The sequence below is a fragment of the Podarcis muralis genome, chromosome 13 (genome assembly GCF_964188315.1).
Source record: "Podarcis muralis chromosome 13, rPodMur119.hap1.1, whole genome shotgun sequence".
NCBI lineage: Eukaryota > Metazoa > Chordata > Lepidosauria > Squamata > Lacertidae > Podarcis > Podarcis muralis.
In genome coordinates, this window is record NC_135667.1 from 38861059 (window position 1) to 38867835 (window position 6777).

Sequence of the window (6777 nt, forward strand, 5' to 3'; positions counted from 1 at the left end):
ACTTCTCCATTCTCACTAAAAGATATCATTTCTCCAGCAGAGTTGTTAAAGGAGACAGTCCTAAGGAAGGGATGGAGCTGCATTGGAAGAAAAATAGTCACTATGAAGTAATGAAATGTCTCTCTTTACTAGCACTCAGGATCAGTGGCAGGGAGCAGAGGGGCTGTGGCCACGGGTGCAGAATCTTAGTGTGTGTGTGAACCAGGCCCCCAGGCCCCTACAAAGATCCCTGCACCCTGCCTGGCTTTGGTGGGGGGGGGGCTTGGTGAGACTGCAAGGTGAAGAGCACCCTCCATGCCCTGCCCCCTTCCAGCATGTGAACCCAGTGGGGGGGGGAGGGCTAGGCAAGCACGCTCCACCCACACTTGGCATCCGTGCACCTGCCCTGGGCACCAGCAAGCAACGCTACGCCCCTGCTCAGGATGCCTCCAGGCTGTCAATACATGCTATGCGAACATAATCCTTTCCTGAGAAATGGTTCAGAAGGGATTTGCCTAGTGAGCCGATGACTTCCATTATTTCCCATGGGGGAAATCCCAATGCATTCCTGACCAATAAGAAATGGGGGGGGGGACCCCACAAAACCCCATGGCTTTCAAGTCCAACATTTGCATCTTAACTCAACAAGAGAATTGGAGGGTAACCAGCCTCATGTAACCAGCATGCTTACCCGAAGGGTTCCTAACAAACCATCCCTTCGCGGAACAGACAGGGCGAAACAGAATATATAAGTGCACACGATCACAGTGTGCCCTTATGACCTTTGACAACTTCACATTTGTCCTTTTAATTATCCCAGTGATTTTAAGTGTTCTATACTGTGATGCCAATAAAGCTATTTGTTATTTGATTTTATATTTAACCAATATGCTTGAGTCTAATTAATGCTTTAAGTCTGTCCGGACAGGCTTGGACTATGTTACTTCTGCTCATCTAGTGAGGAAAGTGGCAACAGAGTCTTCTGTTCTGCTCAGAATTCTCTGTGTGTGGAGCTCTGAGCTGCTCCCTTCAGCCACAGATTTATCCAGTTTAGGAACTTTTGCCATGTGGTAACCAAACTATGTCATACTGCCCGTTCAGCTTTTTTCTGACTGCTGGATGGAAAAAGCACACAAATATGACCTTTCAAGAAGATTGCAAGTAAACCAATTGATAACTTACTGAACCTGTGTATTAGGAAAGAGGGATAGTTTGGGATTCACTGGAAAGGGAAGGTTTTAAGGTTATAGAGCCTATATTTAAATGCTTTTATTTGCTGCATGTTTTGCAATTGTTAAATGCCTGCTAGGGTAATTTGCCCAAACTTCTTGCAACAAGAAAAAAGAGAGAGAGCTAAACTCTTGAGAGTCCCATGGACTGCAAGAAGATCAAACCTATCCATTCTTGAGGAAACCAGCCCTGAGTGCTCACTGGAAGGACAGATCCTGAAGCTGAGGCTCCAATACTCTGGCCACCTCATGAGAAGAGAAGACTCCCTGGAAAAGACCCTGATGTTGGGAAAGATGGAGGGCACAAGGAGAAGGGGACAACAGAGGACGAGATGGTTGGACAGTGTTCTCGAAGCTACCAGCATGAGTCTGATCAAACTGTGGAGGCAGTGGAAGACAGGAGTGCCTGGCGTGCTCTGGTCCATGGAGTCACAAAGAGTTGGACATGACTGAATGACTAAACAACAACAACAACAAAGTCCTCTTGTTTGTTGTTTACTGGTCAGGGACAACCATTGTGAGTGCTGCACTTGCTGTTCCCCAGCTCAATTCCTCAGCTCCAGACACATCTTGCCCCAGCTCCAGCTGCCTCCTCCTGCTAACTCCCCCTTTCTCCTCTTAGCAGTCCCGTGCAAAGCTTCTCTGAGGCCCAGGGCAGTTGAGAGGCACAGGGCATTCTTGACATTATAGCTTGAGTCCAGCAGGCCCCTGATGGGGCCACACAACCACCTTAGATGTCCTATTCCCAGGGCAAGTGTACCTGGCTGCCCAGAGCTCTGCACAGGCCTGCCTTTCAGTGGAGGATCAAATCCTCCTTCGTGAGCATCTTCTCTGCACACAAGGGGAGAATCTGATCCTAGATAAGTGCTCAGAAATTTACAGGGTACTATTCTACATATCACTGCCCAGGTCTAATAAAATGTATCTCATGAAAGGAATTACCTGCCAAGACTGCAGCATCTGAAGCTCCTGCAACCCTCCTTCCATCACTCCCCTATATTTGGTCCTGGACAAAAACAAGGCATGTAGAGCATGTGCTATGGCATAGACAGCATTATATAGACTGTAGCTGTGGCCAGTCATGCTCATCTCAAAACCAGATGAAGGGAGATCTTCCAGCTTTTCATCTCCGGTGCACCTTCCACTGGTCTGCTCCTCTGTATCGGAGTTTGGAAATAAACAGAGAAATACTTGTGCCCAGAACTGCTTGACAAAGCCATTTCCATCTTCCTCAAAAGGATTTTGTGCCTGAAGAAAGGCTGTGAATCCTTGTACCACATTTGAATGAACAGCAAAGGAGAGGGAACCCTGCAAGACTTGCATATCCCAGCTCATTTGATAGGTTAATGCTGCAAAATCCAGCTGTGCTGTCAGAATCCACACCTTGCCCTCAGGTGTCATGGTCACATTTTCCAATTCACCAAGTGCTACCATTTCTCTCAAGTCAATCATAGACTTTGTTTCTCCATAGAAAACAACAGCCTTTGCTTTACTTTTCATAATAACTTGATAGATTTGGATGAAGTCAGATTGCACATCATAAAAGTCTGCCAAATATGTGGTTTTCGGGGTTTTCTCACAGAAGGCCAAACAAATGCCTTTTTGGAAGAGCAGAGGTTTCAGTTCCCGGATAAATCTCTCTCCACTGTCATTATCTCCAGCAAGCAACCCAACCCACGTCCAACCAAAATGCAGAAGTAACTCAACAATCCCAGTGTACTGATGGGCTTCATTGGGCACCATCTTGTAGAAAGGAGTGGATTGGCTTTGACCAGCATCCTCTGGAGCAAAGGAGCCATAAGTGAGCTAAAAGGAAATAACGGGGCAGAGTTTGTAAATGTGCATTCATTGCCTGCTTATCTAGAAGGCAAGATCAGACCGTTTCCCCAGGGAGGTACGCTCCAGAAAGCTGGGAGAGGTGGCACATTTAGCCTCTGTGGATAATGAATACTCAATAAATAGCTGACATCATGATTTTCTTGTGAGGTGCTTAGACAATGTTGCATCAAGCAAATGTTATCCCACATTTCCTGTTCATTTTCCCATCATTTGGGGGTGGGGAGTAGTTTGGCTCACAAATTCTGAATCACTTTTAACTGCAGAACCAGAATTTGCTGATATGCAATTGAAATAGTGACAGTCTGGAAAGCATCCTGAGATCTACAAAAATCTTGATTGTAGCTCAGGCACTCAGTGGATGGTGCTGTCCTCTCCCCGCATACTATGGCTGCTATCTCCCCTCCTACTGCTGGGAATGAAAGCATCCCACAGCTAAATACCTCAGATGGAAGCAGGACAGCCTCCCATTTCAGGAAATTGACTGCCAGTTGGTTATTCTCCAGCCAGAAAAGTGGAGGAAAAGACAGAACACAGCAAGGTGCCTACAACTACGTCAGAACATTGATCGATCTAGCTCAGCTTTGTTAACACTGAGTGGAAAGACACATTCAAATGACCTACCTAGAGGTGAAATGGATCGAGCCCAGGAACTTCTCCATTCATTGCAGGTGCTCTATAGTCCTTTCAATGGTGTGGTGATTTGCCATTGAGTAAGAATGAATAGGAAAATGCTATTTTCTGGCACATGACAGCCACCCATTCATTCAAAAGAAATTCACCACAAGATTATTGATGGCTCTCTGGTTCCCTTTTAATATTTTCTTGATAGGCACCCCAATTTACAGTGGGTTGCGGAGAGGTCCCACAAGTCTATCAGTATCTCCTGCAGATGAATTAAATGTTTTAAGCCTGTATTGGGAGGAGGGGCAGAAAGCTTCAGCTGGTACAGAAAACAGCTGTCAGGATTTTGTCAGATTGCTCAATTCAAAGTCCTAGTATTGACCTTTAAAAGCCCTGTATTTTCAGGAACTCATTTATATAAAGGACCACTTTCTCCCATACCATTCACACTTTTTGGATCATTGAGTGAGGCCAAGCCCAGTCAAAGACATTCTGCTGCCTGAGATAGAAACCAACTCAAGTATATCATCCACTGCACTTGAGACACCAGACTAGTTAGAGGGGTCAGGGGAGGCATGGAACATATTCTACTCATTCCTCCAACAGAGAAAAATTGCCAATGTGCTTAATAAGGGGGGAGAGGAAAGCCCAACTACAGCAGAGATATTTAAATGCTGCTGATGGCTCATTACTACCTGACAATTTGGGATTGTCCGTTAGTTAATGAATTCTGGAAACAGATTGGTATAGAAATATCGTGAATTGTGGGTAGGAAGGTGGAAATATCTAAATTAATGGTTCTTATTAGCCTGAGTAGCACCGTAGAAACAAGAGGAATGTAAATGGGTAAAATTGATGGTAACTGCAGCCAGACAGGTTATAGCGAGTAGTTGGAAAAATGCAGAAGAGCTAGGGGAGAACCAATGGAGGGAAAAATTGGAAAATATTATAATCTTAGAATATCTAACTGTGAAGATACATAAAATGAAGGGGTTTAAGGTCAGTGAGAAGGAGGAGGATTGGTTTGAGAAAATATTGAATTATTTGGGCAGGTTTGAACAATTTGGGGCAATTAAAATGTTAAAAGTTAAATAAACCTTGTGGAGGGAGGAGTGTTAAGGTATATAGAATTGTACATATGGTTGATTTGAATATGTTATTATTGATTATGTATACCCAATGCATCAGGCACCTGGGGTTTTTCACTGTTTCTTTTCACTGTTTGTGTTTTGGTTGTTGGTTAAAAAAAAATTACTACCTGACAATTTTATGCTACACACTTTAATAAATTGTGCAAAGCATACCGGACACTTTTTGTGAAAGGCAGGGCCACCCTCCTTTGTCAGTCACAACTATTTCTCTATAGTACAAAACCTTTCTGCATAGAAAAGATCATGTTGAATGAGTATGAAGTCTCCAAGGCAGAATCTTACCTGAGGGATCTTGTAGATGCCCAAGATGTTTGCCATTTGGAGGGAGGTATCAAAGTCCAGTCCCCCAATAACTGCCACCAGGTGTTTCTGGGTGTTGCACTTGTAGTTGGGCATAAATGTGGAGGGAAGGTTCAGAGCAGCCTGGTAGGTCATCCTTTCATTGAAGTAACTGTCATAGATGTGGAATCCTAAGGTGATATTTGGTAAGATCTCGGGGTTCTCATTGATCTCCTTGACAGCAAATGCCAAGGCCAGGATATGCTGATAGTTCTTTGGCACAACACTGCAATGAGAATTTTATGCTGATTTCTTGGGAGATATGCTATGCAATTTTATTTTTAAAAAATTAGGACCTCATGACAATTCTTCAACATTTTCATGCAAATTGTGCTCTAACACAATTTAACACAAATCTACAAAACAATTTCCCCTAAAAGAGCGCATTGTATTCCACTTGTATACTTCTATACCACTTTCACTAATATATGCATTTTTTTGGACACTTTATCCCAGTGTATGTATTTTTGGATACATTTCATGACTGGAGAACTGCACTGCAAAATTTGGAGAAGTGTAAATGGCAAATGATAGCTGTGTTTCGTCATCTCTTTAGGCAGATTTTAGCAGGTGCATGTTTAAATATGAACTGATTTGAATTCCCTCCCTTTCTCCAATAAGGGAATACTGATACTTACTTTGGGTAAGTAAGTAAGTAAGTAAGTACAGGTACTTGATGACACTTTCTAAAGATTGCAGAGATGCTGTTGCTGACGCCAGTCTCTGAAGGCTTTTACCTCAGACCAGATTCCCTATTCCGCCACTCCTGCCCAATTCACTCACAAATTGTAACTAGCAGCTGAACTAATCTGTCTCTGACCTCAAAGTTCATCCAATTGTATTTCTGGCTGCTTGGACAGTTGAGCTCATTTAAAAAATCTGCTTTTATGACATTCATCTGGTGAGAACTGGACAGCCTAAAATAGACTCCAGCTCACTTGTTCTAATCTTCACCACAAGATATTATTAACACACTGGGGATAATTGGCTTAATATTGATACCTTGTTTGTCCACTTTCACCTCAGCTTTCTCTGGTCTTTCCCTCAAACCTCACTCATTACTTGTACCAACTGACAGTTAACTGTCATTCTTCACTGATCGGAACCTTCAGCCTATTACAGTCTGTTGTTGCTAAGGCTATTGAGAATGAATGTACCTGATCCAGGCCCTTTCTATAAATATGAAACACAATTGTCTCTCTCCCCCCTTTCTCTCTTCCCCTGTCCCCAAGTAGCAAACAGGCCCGCACCACAGTAACAGCACAACTTTGACAGCCACACACTGACATCAATAGAGACCTTTAAAATCTTTTGAAAGCGCATAGCATAGACATATATGCAACATTTATATACAGTTACTGATTTGATCCAACAGAAAAGCTGTATTGAAATGCTGAGAAGCAGGGTAGCCTAACCTAATGGAGTAGTTCTCATATTTTTCAGACCTGTGACACATTTTCAACTAGAAGAATCCTGTATATCTTGCCTGACATGGATAAGAACATCTGGGGCTCTTAGAAATCCACCTCAGAAGGAGAGGCAAGATTTTAAGAGCCTTCATCCCAAACTTTCTGAGGTAAAGTTCAATATTCAGAACTAGATTACCAATTTACACACAC

At 43.2% G+C, this 6777-nt stretch overlaps 1 long non-coding RNA gene across 1 annotated transcript; it reads right to left on the bottom strand.

Annotated features, from left to right (window-relative positions):
* Nucleotides 1–5: 5 nt before the first annotated feature.
* Nucleotides 6–5205, bottom strand: LOC144325143 (uncharacterized). Its single transcript, XR_013390455.1, has 3 exons — nt 5102–5205; nt 2151–2214; nt 6–77 (listed from the first exon to the last, which is right to left on the bottom strand). It is a non-coding gene; the product is annotated as an uncharacterized LOC144325143 (long non-coding RNA).
* Between the last annotated feature and the right edge of the window lie 1572 nt (nt 5206–6777).